Source organism: Scyliorhinus canicula, chromosome 10 (assembly GCF_902713615.1).
Source record: "Scyliorhinus canicula chromosome 10, sScyCan1.1, whole genome shotgun sequence".
Classification (NCBI taxonomy): domain Eukaryota; kingdom Metazoa; phylum Chordata; class Chondrichthyes; order Carcharhiniformes; family Scyliorhinidae; genus Scyliorhinus; species Scyliorhinus canicula.
Genome location: NC_052155.1, coordinates 47,509,611 through 47,526,258, shown reverse-complemented (window position 1 = coordinate 47,526,258; position 16,648 = coordinate 47,509,611). Strand labels below are relative to the sequence as shown.

Sequence of the window (16,648 nt, the reverse complement as noted above, 5' to 3'; positions counted from 1 at the left end):
GCCCCATTTAGAATACTGTGAGCAATTTTGGGCCCCACACCTCAGGAAGGACATACTGGCACTGGAGCGGGTCCAGCGGAGATTCACACGGATGATCCCAGGAATGGTAGGCCTAACATACGATGAACGTCTGAGGATCGTGGGATTATATTCATTGGAGTTTAGGAGGTTGAGGGGAGATCTAATAGAAACGTACAAGATAATGAATGGCTTGGATAGGATGGACGTAGGGAAGTTGTTTCCATTAGCAGGGGAGACTAGGACGCGGGGGCACAGCCTTAGAATAAAAGGGAGTCACTTTAGAACAGAGATGAGGAGAAATTTCTTCAGCCAGAGAGTGGTAGGTCTGTGGAATTCATTGCCACAGAGGGCGGTGGAGGCCGGGACATTGAGTGTCTTTAAGACAGAAATTGATAAATTCTTGATTTCTCGAGGAATTAAGGGCTATGGGGAGAGAGCGGGTAAATGGAGTTGAAATCAACCATGATTGAATGGTGGAGTGGACTCGATGGGCCGAATGGCCTTACTTCCACTCCTATGCCTTATGGTCTTATTCCAGTACTGGCACCTATGGTTAGCTCAGAAAATTACCTTGCCCTCATTGCTTTTGTATCTACTTTGAAGCCCAGTCATTTGCCAAATGTTTGGCCTCCTTTTTAAACCTCTAATGGATGTCCTGAAGCAGTTCACGGCCAAGTAAGTACTTCTGAAGTGTAGCCACTGTCCTGTGATGCAGGAAAGGTGGCTGCTGTTTTTTGCACAGTAAGGTCTCACAAAACTCAATAAATCACGAGCTAATTGTTTTTTTTCGTGTTCGTTGGTTGAGAAATAACAATTAGTCAGAAGGGAGAAATGACCTCCACTTTGCAATAGTGCCTGGGGATCTTTTATGTCTCATCCAAAAATAGCAATTTGGAAAGTGCTGCGTTTCCTAATCACTGCATAACTGAATTCTGGTGAAGACTCGATGAGCAAAAGGGGCCTCCTTGTGCCAAAACAATTAATACCACCAATCAATTGGAGATGTTTTCCCTTCTCTGCTCTTTGTGCAAGTTGCTTCAGTTGTGGGTGACCGGAGTAAATCCGTCACTCCTCTTTTTAACAGCTATGCTGTTGCCTGACAATATTTAACCTTTTCTTTAAAAAAAAAAGTCCATTAAGCCAACGATTTGTGCAAAAAAGACAGGAGCAGGAAGCGAGACATTTTGTGCGTGGTAGTACAGTGGTTAGCACAATTGCTTCACAGCTCCAGGGTCCCAGGTTCGATTCTGGCTTGGGTCACTGTCTGTGGCGTCTGCACGTTCTCCCCGTGTCTGCTTGCGTTTCCTTCCGCGGTCCAAAGATGTGCAGGTTAGGTAGACTGGCCATTCTAAATTGCCCATAGTGATCACAAAAAAAAGTTAGGTGGGGATCGGGTGGAGGTGTGGGCTCAGTTTGGTTAGTCTTCCCCGTGCCGACCTGACGGGCCAAATGGCCTCCTGCACTAAATTCTATGTCGACGTCTGGCTACAATGCTGCATCCAGCCTCCCACCTGGTGGGCGGGGTTAATCGAGTGCAGAGGGAGGGCTGGACGGGGTAAACACGGGAGCGCGGAGGGGTAGGCGTGGCTGACCTTGTTTCGGAGCGCGCGCGTGTGGCGGTGGGCGGGGTTAACCCGGGAGCGAGGAGAGGTGGGCTAACCCGGGAGCGCGGAGGGGTGGGCGTGGCTGACCTGGTTTCGGAGCGAGCGCGCGCGCCGGTGGGCGGGGTGTGGCTGACCTGTTTTTTTTGGGGGGGAGGGACAGGCGCGTGCAGGTGGGCGGGGTAACCCGACGGCGGGGGCCGCGCGCCCGCGCAGCAGCGACGCGCGCGTGCAGGTGGGCGGAGTTATCGCGGAGCAGCGACGCGCGCGTGCAGGCGGGCGGGGTTAACCCGGCGTGCGGCGGCGGGGGTCACGGAGCAGCGACGCGCGCGTGCAGATGGGCGGGGCTAACGCAGCGGCGGGGGCCGCGTGTTTCGCGGAGCAGCGACGCGCGCTCGAGCGGCGACTCAGCTGAAACTCAGGGACTTTACTCCAGTTCTCAAAACCCCATCGAGGAGGTCGGCCAGGGGTGCCGGGGTGGAAGGGAGGAATTAAACTGCTGCCAGGTAAGGGGAGAGGATCCACCTCGGTCCGCAGAACCGGTGAATGTCGCTGCTTTACTTGCCTCAGCTGGTCGGTGTGAGCTGTGGGGAGGGTTTATTTGAACAATTTACTTTCTGCCTCAGCCTGTGAGTGAGAGAAGCTCAGCTAGGCCCAAGCGCCCTGCTGGATTTGTTTGTACACCAGACAGGCTACTCTTTATTGTTATTACTTTTCGTTTAAGAAAAGCTCATTTCGCTCCCTCCTTATTCGGAAGAGACGCCGACACCTGCCAGAAAATCTCATCGCAGCCAGAATCAGCAGCAGTCACTGCTTCTCTTATAAATTCTTTTGCATTCATAATGTCTTCATTTTTAATCAATTATTTTAAAATGCATTTGCCCCACGGCTTAAAATATTACGGATTTTCCGAATGTTTCATTTATTTACTTTGCTTCTCGTTATGACTTTAGTTTTTAAAAAAAATTAAAGTCAGGACTGCTTTCGTCTCAGATATTGCGAAATTGGCGCATTTTGAATTGGAAACTGTACATTTAATTTCTAATTTGGAATGAATCTCGAGTGATTATATTAGAACCTGCCAAGCAAACCTCGTTTCCAGTGAGATTTGTTTATCGTAGGTTACAACTATGTTTCCGAAAAATTAAACGTTCCTCTCTATATAGTTTCTGCTACAAGTCCGCGTTTTCTTCTAAAAATCTACTTTTCGACCTCTAACTTTCTTCCCTTTCCACACCCTGCATGCCTTTCCGTGCACTCTTTATGGTCTGTCGTCTGTTGGGTGTTGTTTCTTCCCGATGTTTGTTTCCATTTAGTAAAACATTGCAGGTATTGTTCAATTCGTCTAAGTGGGGCAACCACTATAATGGCAAATTGATCCTCTTATTTTACATTGCGTCCCATTTTTGAGGTTGATACAATGAGCCGATCCACTGCACGAATTTACATTGTAACAATACAGCATTTTTTGTATATATTCGGGAAGGACGAGGTGCGCAAATTATTACAGTGCTGCATTTTGGCCTTTCTCCATGACAGCGCTAGCCTGTTTACAGATCGCGTGTTGCAAAAGTGTACCGAAATCATAGCTGTGAAACGGCAATGTGATTGAAATTCTTCGACATAACATTATGAACATGTTCGCCCATTGATGTAATTGGGACTTTACATCGCTATGGTTATTGATGCTTTAGGCTATGGTTATTTCATGATGGGACTACCACTCCGATTCTCTGTATTCTCAGTCATCACCAAGACCATATTGTTACATTGTATTTGATACATTACAGTGAATCACCATACGATTATTCAACAAGAAATTTTCTTGCCTTGTCCATGACACGCTCAACCTACTCAACCCTATCCCACTAAACTGCTGACCTCTCAACTCTTTCCCCCCCCCCCCCCTTGCTGTTGGTTGACATTGGTGTTGGTATTCTATCCTGGGGTACTGTCCACATGATTCCTTCAAATCTGGCGACATCACCCCTCTCAAACAAAAATTCCATTCCCCTCCAATGTCTTTCAGCATGCTATCGCTTCCCAAATCCATGCCTCATTTCTGGGAACTCTGTGTTTTAAACCTTCCAATTGGGTTCTCATCCTTACCACAATACTTAAACAGCACTCCTCAAAGTCACAACTGACACACTATGCAGCTGTGACAATGGTAAACTATCCCTTCTTGGTCTTCTGGACCTGGTTATAGTTTTTTTCAAGGTTACTGGCTGCAAGGCATACTGAAGAAGAAGGGCAAACAGACATCTATCATGGTACATGTTGGCACTGACAATGTCGGCAGAAAAAGAGACGAGTTCCTGGAAAACAGAATTTAGAGACAAGAAAGTAGATTAAATAACAGGACCCAGAAGGTAGAAGCTCTGGATTACTTCTGCGCTAGAAATATGAGAGTAGTCCAGATGAATGGTTGGCTGGAGAGATGGTGCAGGAGGGAGGACTTTAGATTTCTGGGATGGTGGGACCTGTACATCGTGTTGCACCTGAACCAAAATGGTATCAGTGTCTTTGAAGGAAGATTTGCTAGTGCAGTTGGGGAGGGTTTAAACTAAGTTGGCAGGGGTTTGGGATCCTGAAAAAAGGTTCAGCAGGGATACATACATAGACAAAATTAGAGGAGACAGCAAGTGAGTCAGGAAGGCATAGAATGTCAAGACCAGTTGAAGTCACCAGGGAATTTGGCAAAATTGGATGGTATTTATTTTAATGTAATGCATCAGACGAACAAAGCAGATGAATTGAGGGCTCAAATTAAAACATGGGAGGTATGATGTCATTGCCGTCACTGAGACATGGTTGCGAGATGGGCAGGAGTCACAGCTCAATATTCCAGGATACAGCAACTTGATTTGAGATAGGGAAGGAGGTAAAAGAGGAGTGGTGTGCCACAATTTTAGTCAGGGAATCAATTACAGCAGTAAGAAGGAACAACATCTTCAAGTAAGGTCTTCAACTTAAGCCATTATGGGTTGAACCTAAAAACCAAAAAGGAACAGTCACATTGCTGGGAGTGTTCTACAAACCCCATAACAGTCCAATAGAAATAGAAGAGCTGACATATAGGCAAATTTCAGTAAGTGTAAAAGTAATAGGGTAGGTGATAGTGGGGGACTCAACTTTCCCAATATTAATTGGGGTAGCCGTAGTGGAAAAGCTTAGAGGAAGTGGAATTCTTAAAATGCATCCAAGAGAATATTTTAAGCCAGTATGTAGAAGGACCTAATTTTCGGTAGCTAAGCTGGGTATCAGTGGGGGATCATTTTGCAGACAGTGATCATAACTTTGATAGGTTCAAGATTGTTAGGGCAAAGGACAAGGATGGGCCTCAGATCAAAGTTCATAACAGGGGAAGGCCAATTTTAATAAGCTATGATTTTGCCAGAGTGGACTGGGAGCAGACACTTTTAGGTAAATCTGTGACAGAACAATGGGACATATTTGAGAGGAAATGGGGCAAGTACAGGGCCAACATGTTCCAAGAGTGGGACCAACAAATCCAGTGAACCCTGGATATCGAGGGATATACAGCATTAGATAAAAAGGAAAAGGGAGGCTTCTGTCAGATATCAAGGGCTCAAAAGAGCAGAAGCGTTGGCAGTATGTGCAAGAGGGAACTTAAAAAGGAAATCAGGAGAGCAAAAAGGGGACATGAAAGGATACTGGCAGGTAAAATAAAGGAAAATCCCAATTTGTTTTACAAATATTAAGGGTAAAAGTATAACTAGGGAAAGAGTAGGGCCCACTAAGGACCACAGTGGTAATTTATATGTGGAACCAGAGGATGTAGATAGGGTTCTGAATGAATACGTTTTGTCAGTGTTCACTTGTGAATGGGGCAGTGTGGATATAGAAATCGGGGATAAGGACTGTGTAGGGGCTGGTTTAGCACACTGGGCTAAATTGTTGGCTTTCAAGGCAGGCCAGTAGCACGGTTCGATTCCCGTGCCAGCCTCCCCGACCAGGCCCCGGAATGTGGCGACTAGGGGCTTTTCACAGTAACTTCATTGAAGCCTACTCATGACAATAAGCGATTTTCATTTCATTTCATAAAATTAAAAGATTAGCATAGACACAGAGTGGTCTGGCAGGCTTAAAGGTAGACAAATCTCCAGGGCCAGATGAAATGTATACCAACTGTGGAGTGAGGCAAGAGAGGAATTAGGGGTGCTGGCAATAATTTTCAATTCCTCTCTGGCCACAGGAAAGGTGTGGAGGGCACGGAGGATAGTCAATGTGGTTCTATTATTCGGGAAGGGATAAATCAGGAAATTACAAGCTAGTCAGTCTAACCTCCGTGGTGGGGAAACTATTGGAAGCAATTCTGAGAGTCAGAATTAATCTGCATTTGGAGAAGCAAGGATTAATCAAGAACAATCAGCATAGTTTTGTTAAGGGGAGGTCATATCTGACTAACTTGGAGTTTTTTGAAGCGGTGTCCAGGCGTGTCGATGAGGGCAATACATTTGATGAAATCCACTTGGACTTCAGCAAGGCTTTTGATAAGGTCCAACATGGGAGACTGATGGCAAAGGGAACAACACATGGAATCCAAGGAAATTTGGCAAATTGAATCCAGAATTGGCTGAGTGGCAGGAAGCAGAGGTTGATGGTCAAGGGGTGTTTTTTTGACTGGAAGCCTGTGTCCAGTGGCATAACCCTTGCTGTTTGTGGTTTATATAAATGATTTGGATATGAATGTAGGAGGGTTGATCAGTAAGTTTGTGGATGATATGAAAATTAGTGGGTGGTAAAGAATGAGGATGATATCCTTTGATTACAGGAGGATATAGGCGGGCTGGTCAGATGGGTTGATCAGTGGCAAATGGAATTCAATCCAGTTGAGTGTGAGGTGATGTACTTGGGTGGACAAACGAGGCAAGGGAGTATATGATAAATGGCAGGACCCTGGGAAGCGCACAAAGATAAGAGGGATCTTGGTGTACAGGTATACCCGTCCCTTAAGGTAGCAGAGCAGGTGGATACAGTGGTTAAGAAGGCATATGGTTTCCTTGTCTTTATTAGCCAAGGCATAGAGTGTGCTGGAATATATAAACCATTGGTTAGGCCACAGCTAGAGTATTGTGTGCAGTTCTGGAATCCACATTAAAGGAGGGATGCAACAGCACTTGAAAGGATGCAGATTGAATTGAATTTGATTTATCGTCACATTACTGAGCTATAGTGGAACGTATTCTGTACAGTCCTGAGAAATTATTCCATATATGAAAAAACATGGGACATGCATAAATACAGAATGTAAATAGATAGGCACTGACATTAGGTCAGCATACGGAATATAGTACTACTCAGTGCAGAAGATGTGTGAAGAGAGCAGTTATTCAGAAGTCTGGTAACAGCGGGGAGAAGCTGTTTTTGAACTGTTAGTGCATGTTCTCAAACTTTTGTATCTTCTGCCTGATGAAATGAAAATCGCTTATTGTCACGAGTAGGCTTCAATGAAGTTACTGTGAAAAGCCCCTAGTCGCCACATTCCGGCGCCTGTCCGGGGAGGCTGGTACGGGAAAAGAGACTAACCCGGAAAGAAGTTGGAAAAGAGAATAACTCGGGTTGGAGGGGTCTTTGATTATGCTTCTCACTTTCCGAAGGCAGCAGGAGGTGTAGACAGAATCAATTGATGGGAGGCGGTTTTGTGTGATGGATTGGGCTGTGTTCTAGACTCTGCGGTTTCTTGCAGTCTTGGGTTGAATAGTTGCCATACCAGGTTGTGATGCAGCTCGATAGATGCACCATAGAATTCATTGTGTTTTATGATTTGAGATGTATAAAATTATTATTATTTTTTAAAATAAATTTAGATTACCCAATTATTTTTTCCAATGAATGGGCAATTTAGCGTGGCCAATCCACCTAGCCTGCACATCTTTGGGTTGTGGGGGCGAAACCCACGCAGACACGGGGAGAATGTGCAAACTACACACGGACAGTGACCCAGAGCCGGGATCAAACCTGGGACCTCAGCGCCGTGAGGCAGTTGTGCTAACCACTAGGCCACCGTGCTGCCCTGAGAATTATAAGGGGCATGGATAGAGTAGACAGGAAGAAACTTCTCCCCCTTGGTGGGGGGATCAATGACGGGGCATTGATTTAAGATAAGGGGCAGAGGGTTTAGAGGGGATGTGAGAAAAACCTTGTTACGCAGAGTTGTGGGAGTGTGTAACACGCTGCCTGTGGAACTCACTGCCTGAAAGGGTGGTGGAGACAGAGACCCTGATATAATTTAATAAGCATTTAAATAGGGCAACGTGGTGACACACTGGTTAACATTTCTGACTCACGGTGCTGAGGACCCGGGTCTGATCCTGGTCCTGGGTCAATGTCTGTGTGGAGTTTTCATATTCTCCCCGTGTCTGTGTGGGTCTCACCCCCACAACTTAAAGGTGTGCTGGTTAGGTGGATTGGCCATACTAAATTGCCCCTTAATTGTAATTCTTTAGTGTTTTAAAAAAAAGTAAGAGGAACAGGTGAGGCAATGTTGCTGCCCTCCTCCTACCTTTAGTTTGTGCAAATAAACTAACCCTTTGAGTTCTTCCTGTCTTGTGTTTGCTATGTGGTATTAATAGAAATTGGATCACGTGGCGGATAGCTGTGGCAGATACGTAATGGTGAGCGGTAGACTTCAAGGGGAGCGGGTGGTGCTGGTCAATGTGTACGCCCCAAATTGGGACGATGCAGGCTTCATGCGGCGCATGCTGAGCCGGATTCCAGACCTGGAGACGGGGGGCTTGATATTGGGAGGATATTTTAATACAGTGCTGGACCCGGCGCTGGATCATTCGAGGTCCAGGACCGGTAAGAGGCCGGTGGCGGGGTTTATGGACCAGATGGGAGGGGTGGACCCTTGGAGGTTTATGAGGCCGGGAGGTAGGGAGTTCTCGTTTTTCTCCCACGTCCATAAGGCTTACTCCCGGATCGACTTTTTCGTCTTCAGCAGGGCGCTGATCCCAAGGGTGGTAGGGGTGGAGTACTCGGCGATAGCCATATCAGACGACGCGCCGCATTAGGTGGGCCTGGAGCTGGGGGAGGGGAAGGATCAAATCCCGCTGTGGAGGTTAGACGTGGGGCTGCTGTCGGATGAGGAGGTATGTGGGCGGGTCCATAGGTGCATAGAGGGGTTTTTGGAAGCTAATGACAATGGGGAGGTGGGGGTGGTCTGGGAGGCGTTGAAGGCGGTGATCACGGGAGCTGATTTCTATTCGGGCACACAGAGAGAGGGGGGGGTGAACAATGAGAGGGAGAGGTTGGTGGAAGAAATGGTAAGGGTGGACAGGAGGTACACGGAGGTCCCAGAAGAGGGGCTTTTGAGGAAGCATCGTAGTCTGCAAGCGGAGTTTGACATATTGACCACCCGGAAAGCGGAGGTGCAGTGGAGGAGGGCGCAGGGGCGATATGAATACGGGGAGAAGGCAAGTCAGATGCTGGCCCACCAGCTCCGAAGCAGGAGGCGGCGAGGGAGATAGGGGGAGTTAGAGATGTAGGAGGCAACCTGGTGCGGAGTGCAAGGGGCATTAACGGGGTGTTCAGGTCCTTTTTGTGAGGAGTTGTACTGGTCGGTACCCCCTGGGGAGGAGGGTGGGATGGACTGCTTCTTGGACAAGCTGGAGTTCCTGAGAGTGGGGGAGGAGTGGGTGGAGGGTCTGGGGGCCCCAATTGAGTTGGGGGAGCTGATCAAGGCGTTGGGGAGTATGCAGTCAGGGAAGGCACCGGGGCCTGACGGGTTCCTGGTGGAATTTTACAAGAAGTTCTCAGACCTGCTCAGCCCGCTGTTAGTGCGGACCCTGAATGAGGCAGGGGAGGGGGGGGCCTTGCCCCCGACGATGTCCAGAGCATTAATTTCTTTGATCTTGAAGCGGCATAAGGACCCCCTCCAGTGTGGATCTTACAGGCCGATCTCGCACCTCAACGTGGACGCGAAGCTGCTGGCCAAGATACCTGCCAGGAGGGTGGAGGATGTGGTCCCGCAGGTCATTCACGAGGACCAAACATGTTTTGTGAAGGGGAGGCAGCTGAATGTCAATGTGCGGCGGCTTCTTAATGTCATAATGATGTTGGCGGTGGACGGGGAGGCGGAAATAGTGGCATCAATGGATGCGGAGAAAGCTTTTGACAGAGTGGAGTGGAGCTACCTGTGGGAGGTGTTGAGGAGATTTGGGTTTGGTGAGGGATTCATTAGGTGGGTGAGGCTGTTGTATAGTGCTCCGGTGGCAAGCGTGGTGACGAATGGGAGGAGGTCAGAGGACTTTCGGCTGTCCCGGGGCACAAGGCAGGGTTGCCCCTTTTCTCCCCTGCTCTTCGTGTTGGCGATTGAACCCCTGGCCATGGCACTGAGGGAATCGAGGAACTGGAGGGGTATTGTGCGGGGGGGGGGGGGGGGCGGAGGGGAGCACAGGCTGTCTCTGTACGCCGACGATTTACTGCTGTACATTGCGGATACGGCGGGGGGAATGCCAGAGGTGATGAGGATTCTGGGGGAGTTCGGAGACTTCTCTGGCTATAAGCTCAATGTGGGGAAGAGTGAGCTGTTCGTGGTGCACATGGGAGACTAGAAGAAAGGGATAGGGGAGTTCCCGCTGAAAAGGGCAGAGAGGGGCTTCAGGTACCTGGGAGTCCAGATAGCCAGGAGCTGGGGGGCCCTGCATAGATTAAACTTCACAAGGCTGGTGGAGCAGATGGAGGATGAGTTCAGGAGGTGGGATGTGTTGCCACTTTTCCTAGCGGGCAGGTCCAGTCGGTTAAGATGACAGTGCTCCTGAGGTTTTGTTTCTCTTCCAGTGTTTCCCATTATGATTCCGAAGGCTTTCTTTAGGAGGGTTAACAGGAGCATTACGGGGTTTGTGTGGGTGCAGAAGACCCCGAGGGTGAGGAGGGTATTCTTGGAGCGAGGCAGGGAGGTGGGTGGATTGGCGCTGCCCAACCTGTATGGGTATTACTGGGCTGCGGAAGGTGAATTCCTCCTCTTCTTGCGCACGGCTTAGTCTAATTCAGCTAAAGGTGCTGCAATAGGGCACGTGTGACTGGGACCAGGCTGAGCCAGTTCTTTGGGGGAGAGGGCAGGTGTTCGGGGAGCCCAGCGACATCACACCCACATGTTCTGGGCGTGTCCGGCATTGGAGGGTTTCTGGAAGGGGGTGGTAGGGACCTGCTCCAGGGTGGAACCGGGCTGGGGGCTCGCTATTTTTGGGGTAGCATCGGAGCCGGGAGTGCAGGAGGCGAGAGAGGCCGGTATTTTTAAAAATAAATTTAGAGTACCCAATTATTTTTTCCAATTAAGGGGCAATTTAGTGTGGCCAATCCACCTATCCACATCTTCTGGGCTGTGGGGGTGAAACCCACGCAGACACGGGGAGAATGTGCAAACTCCTCACGGACAGTGACCCAGAGCCGGGATTTGAACCCGGGTCCTCAGTGCCGTAGGCAGCAATGCTAACCACTGTGCCACCGTGCTGCCCCGAGGCCGGTATTCTGGCCTTTGCGTCCCTAGTAGCCCGGCGAAGGATCCTTTTGAAGTGGAAGGACGCAAAGCCCCCGAGCCCGGAATCCTGGATCAACGACATGGCCGAGTTCATTAAACTGGAGAGGGTCAAGTTTGCCCTGAGGGGGTTGGTGCAAGGGTTCTTCCGGCGGTGGCAGCCTTTTCTTGATTTCCTGGCGGAGCATTAGAGGGTGGTCAATCTCAGCAGCAACCTGGGGGGGGGGGGGGGGGGGGGTCTGGGGAGACTATGGGTTCGTTATGGGGGTTTGTTCTTACGGTTCGATGTTAACTCTTGTTAATTTATTGTTTTGTATTGGTGGGGGGGGGGAGGTTTTTGTTTTTCTCTTTTCATTGTTGGGATAAAATTTGTTGTTGGAAAATTTGAATAAAAATTATTTTAAAGGGGACTTCCGGTTGCGGCTATGCGGAGCTAAGCCGCACGTTCAGCAGCTCCCGCTATTTAGGGACTTTTGGGCCGATTTGAGGGCCCCAAACGGCGCTGTTTTAACGCATCCCGGTGGGGGAAGGTGTCTGGAGGAGCTTTCCACACAATTTATGGTGCTCACCCGTAGTGGGACGAAGGACGAAGCTGCAGCAGCTCCCCAAAAAAAAACGGGGGAAGAAAAACAAAATGGCGGCCGGCGGGACACCCGAGGACTGGTGGAAGTGGGCGCAGGAGCAGCAGGCCTCTCTCCTGCGTTGTTTTGCGGAGCTGAAGGCTGAGTTGCTGGACTCCATGAATGCAACTACAAACAAGCTGCTTGGGACCAGGCGCCCCAGGAGGTGTCTATTCGGGAATTGCAGCAGCAGGCCGTTGAAAAGGAGGAGGAGGCCGTGGTCCTCGTTGGGAAAGTGGAGTTGCACGAGGCACTTCATAAAAAGTGGCAAGACCGCTTGGAGGAGCTGGATGTTCGTACGAGGCGAAATAATTTGAGGATCCTGGGCCTGGCGGAGGGGCTGGAGGGGTCGGACCTCCCAGTGTATGTGACTACGATGCTGAACTCGTTGATGGGAGCGGGGTCCTTCCATTTGCCCCTGGAGCTTGAGGGAGCTCATCGAGTGATGGCCAGGAGGCCTAAGGGAAATGAGCTCCCGAGGGCGGTGCTGGTGTGGTTCCATCGATTCAGTGACCGGGAGTGTGTGCTGCGCTGGGCCAAGAAAGAGAGGAGCAGCAAGTGGGAGAATTCGGTAGTGAGGATCTACCAGGAGTGGAGTGCGGAGGTGGCTAAGTGGCGGGCCGGCTTCAACCTGACAAAGGCGGTGCTACATGCCAAGCAGGTCAGGTTTGGAATGTTGCAGCCTGCGCGCCTGTGGGTGACATACAAGGACCGGCACCATTACTTCGAGTCCCCGGAGGAGGCGTGGGCCTTTGTACAGGCGGAGAAGCTGGACTCGAACTAGGGTCTGGGGACATACTATGGCCGTTGCTGTTTTCGCTGTTGCTGTTTTTTCAACTTTTTTAACTTCGACATGTGTGTTATGTATGCTGGTTTTTTTCTTTTTGCTCTGTTTACGGGTGGGTTTGTCTATTGGGTATGGTTGTGGGTTAGGTGGGGAATGTTGGGGGTTTGTGTTTTATATGTTCTCTTCTGTACGGGGCTGGGGGTTGGGGTGAAACTGGATGTTGGGGAACTGTGTTAGAAGGGTGGGGTGTGGCAGTGTGAAAGCGCGGGCTTTCCTCTGGTTTCCCGCGCTGCGGGGCAGGGGGGGTGGAGTTGGCGGTGGGGACGGGGCTTCTACTGGTCTTCTTTCCCGCGCTGAAGCGGTGCCAAGGTGGTGTGGCAAGAGGGGGATGACCCCAATCCGGGAGGGGATGGCGTTGGCGGGGGCTGCCGGGGTCAGCAGAAGTCAGCTGACTCTAGGAAGTGCTATGGAGGGTGCGTTGCGGCTAGGAGGGGTCCTAGCCTTGGGGGGGGGGGGGGGGGGGGGGGGGGGATACCGGGTTGCTGCTGGAATGACCAGGAAGGAGCTGGTGTGAGCCGGGGGGGGGGGGTAGAGGAGAGGCGTTATCGCCATGGGGAACAGGTCGGGCGGGGTGCGCTGGCCTGGGGCGAACATTTCATAAGCTATGGCTAGCCGGCTGGGGAGGGGGGCGGGTTGCCCTCTGATCCGGCTGATTACCTGGAACGTGAGGGGGCTGAATGTGCCGGTTAAGAGAACCAGGGTATTTTCTCATCTGAGGGGGCTGAAGGTGGACATGGCTATGCTCCAGGAGACCCACCTGAAGGTGGCGGATCAGGTTCGTCTGAGGAAGGGGTGGGTGGGGCAGGTTTATCACTCGGGATTGGACGCGAAGAACCGGGGGGTGGCGATTCTGGTGGGGAAGAGGCTGGCGTTCGGGGCGGCTGAGGTGGTGTCGGACAATGAGGGCAGATATATCATGGTGAAGGGTAGGCTGCAGGGAGAGAAGGTGGTGCTGGTGAATGTATATGCCCCGAATTGGGATGATGCGGGCTTCACGAGGCACTTGTTGGGCCGCATCCCGGACCTGGAGGCAAGGGGCCTGATCATGGGGGGAGATTTTAACACGGTGCTGGATCCCACACTGGACCGGTCCAGTGCAAGAACGGGTAGGAGACCGGCGGCGGCCAAAGTACTGAGGGGATACATGGACCAGATGGGAGGGGTGGATCCCTGGAGGTTTGGGAGACCAAGATCGCGGGAGTATTCCTTTTTCTCTCATGTCCATAGGGTTTATTCCCGGATAGACTTTTTTGTCCTGAGCAGGGGATTGATTCCGAGGGTGCAGGATGCCGAGTATTCGGACATAGCGATTTCGGACCATGCTCCGCACTGGGTTGATCTGGAGATGGGGGAGGCGCGGGACCAGCGCCCGCTCTGGCGCCTGGATGTGGGGATGCTGGCGGATGAGGTGTGTAGGAGGGTTCGGAGAAGCATTGAGGGGTATCTGGATACCAATGATACGGGGGAGGTCCGGGTGGGGATGGTCTGGGAGGCTCTGAAAGCAGTGATCCGGGGGAGCTGATCTCCATCCGGGCCCACAGGGAAAGGAGGTAGAGGAAGGAGAGGGAGAGACTGGTGGGGGAGCTCCTGGATGTGGACAGGAGATATGCGGAGGCACTGGAGGAAGGGTTGCTGGGGGAACGGCGCAGTTTGCAGGCCAAATTTGACTTGCTGACCACCAGAAAGGCGGAGACACAGTGGAGGAGGGCACAGGGCGCGGTATATGAGTATGGGGAGAAGGCGAGCAGGATGTTGGCGCATCAGCTCCGTAGGCGGGATGCGGCTAGGGAAATTGGTGGAGTGAAGGATGGGGGTGGAAATGTAGTGCAGAAGGGGACAGAAGTAAACGGGGTCTTTAGGGACTTTTACGAGGAACTGTACCGGTCGGAACCTCCGATGGGGAGAGAGGGGATGGAGAGCTTCATGAACAGGCTATGTTTCCCAAGGGTTCAAGAGGGGCTGGGGGCGCCGATAGAGCTGGAGGAGCTAGTCAGGGGGATTGGACAAATGCAGTCAGGTAAGGCCCCGGGGCCGGACGGATTCCTGGTGGAATTTTACAAAAGTACGCGGACCTGGTGGGCCCCCTGCTGGTACGAGCCTTCAACAAGGCATGGGAGGGGGGGGCTTTGCCCCCGACGATGTCGCGGGCACTGATCTGTTTGATCCTAAAGCGGGATAAGGACCCTTTGCAGTGTGGATCATACAGGCCTATCTCGCTCCTCAATGTAGACGCTAAGTTGCTGGCAAAGATCCTGGCCACCAGGATAGAGGATTGTGTGCCAGAGGTGATACGCGAAGATCAGACAGGATTTGTCAAGGGGCGGCAGCTCAACATGAATGTGCAGAGACTGCTAAATGTTATCATGATGCCGGCAGTGGAGGGGGAGGCAGAGATAGTGGTGGCGCTGGACGCAGAGAAAGCGTTTGATAGAGTTGAGTGGGGGTACCTGTGGGAGGTGCTGGAGCGGTTTGGATTTGGGGAGGGATTCATCAAATGGGTGAGGCTGCTCTACGCGGCTCCGATGGCGAGTGTAGTTACAAATGGAAGGAGATCGGAGTACTTCAGGCTCTATCGTTGGACCAGGCAGGGGTGCCCCCTACCCCCTTGCTCTTTGCACTGGCGATTGAACCTCTGGCTATGGCGTTGAGGGAGTCGGGAAGATGGAGGGGTTTGGTGCGGGGTGGGGAGGAACATCGGGTATCGCTGTATGCGGACGACCTGCTGTTGTATGTGGCGGACCCAGAGGGGGGGAATGCCGGGGGTGATGGAGCTGTTAGCGGAATTTGGGGGCTTCTCGGGCTATAAGCTAAATTTAGGAAAGAGCGAGGTATTTGTAGTGCACCCGGGAGATCAGGAGGAGGGAATTGGGAGGCTCCCCTTCAGGAGGGCAGTGAAGAGTTTCAGGTACCTGGGGTGCAGGTGGCTAGGAGTTGGGGGACTCTCCATAAGCTTAACTTCAGACTAGTGGAGCAGATGGAGGAGGAATTTAAAAGGTGGGACATGGTGCCGCTGTCGTTGGTGGGTAGTGTGCAGTCCGTCAAAATGACGGTTCTCCCGAGGTTCTTGTTCTTCTTCCAGTTCTTGCCCATCTTTATCCCTTGGGCCTTTTTTAAAAGGGTGACCAGCAGCATCATGGGCTTTGTTTGGGCGCATGGCACCCCGAGGGTGAAGAGGATCTTTTTGGAACGGGGTAGAGATAGGGGGGGGGGGGGGGGGCTGGCATTGCCCAATCTCTCGGGGTACTACTGGGCGGCCAATGTGTCAATGGTGCGCAAGTGGGTGATGGAGGGGGAGGGGGCAGCATGGAAACGGATGGAGAGAGTGTCCTGTGGGGATACGAGCCTGGGGGCCCTGGTAACGGCACCGTGGCCGCTCCCTCCCACGGGGTATACCACGAGTCCGGTGGTGGCGGCTACCCTCAAGATTTGGCGGCAGTGGAGGCGACATAGAGGGGACGTGGGGGGCTCGATGGAGGCTCCGTTGAGGGGGAACCATAGGTTTGTCCTGGGGAACATGGATGGGGGATTTCAGGGTTGGTACAGAGCGGGCATCAGACAGCTCAGGGACCTGTTTATCGACGGGAGGTTTGCGAGCCTGGGGAAGTTGGAGGAGAAATTTGGGCTCCCGCCGGGCAACATGTTCAGGTATCTGCAGGTAAAGGCATTTGCTAGACGGCAGGTGGAGGGATTCCCTGCGCTTCCCGCGAGGTGGGTGAGAGACAGGGTGCTTTCAGGGGTCTGGGTCGGAGAGGGGAAGATATCCGATATATACAAGGTTATGCAGGAGGTGGAAGAGGCGTCAGTAGAGGAGCTGAAAACTAAGTGGGAGGGGTAACTGGGGGAACAGATTGAAGACGGGACATGGGCTGATGCCCTGGAGAGGGTTAATTCTTCCTCGTGTGCGCGGCTTAGCCTCATTCAATTCAAAGTGCTACACAGGGCCCACATGACTGGGACGAGGAATAGTAGATTCTTTGGGTGTGAAGATAGGTGTGTCAGGTGCTCGGGGAGTTCAGCGAACCATGCCCATATGTTCTGGGCATGCCCGGCACTG

General features: G+C 51.6%; 1 protein-coding gene across 1 annotated transcript in view; it reads left to right on the top strand.

The window, feature by feature from the left end:
• The first annotated feature begins 1,979 nt into the window (after positions 1 to 1,979).
• LOC119972331 (SREBF chaperone) overlaps positions 1,980 to 16,648 on the top strand; it is a 189,663-nt gene continuing 174,994 nt past the window's right edge. Inside the window, exon 1 of the mRNA XM_038808857.1 lies at positions 1,980 to 2,128. The gene's annotated coding sequence lies outside the window, so the exon portion shown is untranslated. The remainder of the gene's footprint in view (positions 2,129 to 16,648) is intronic.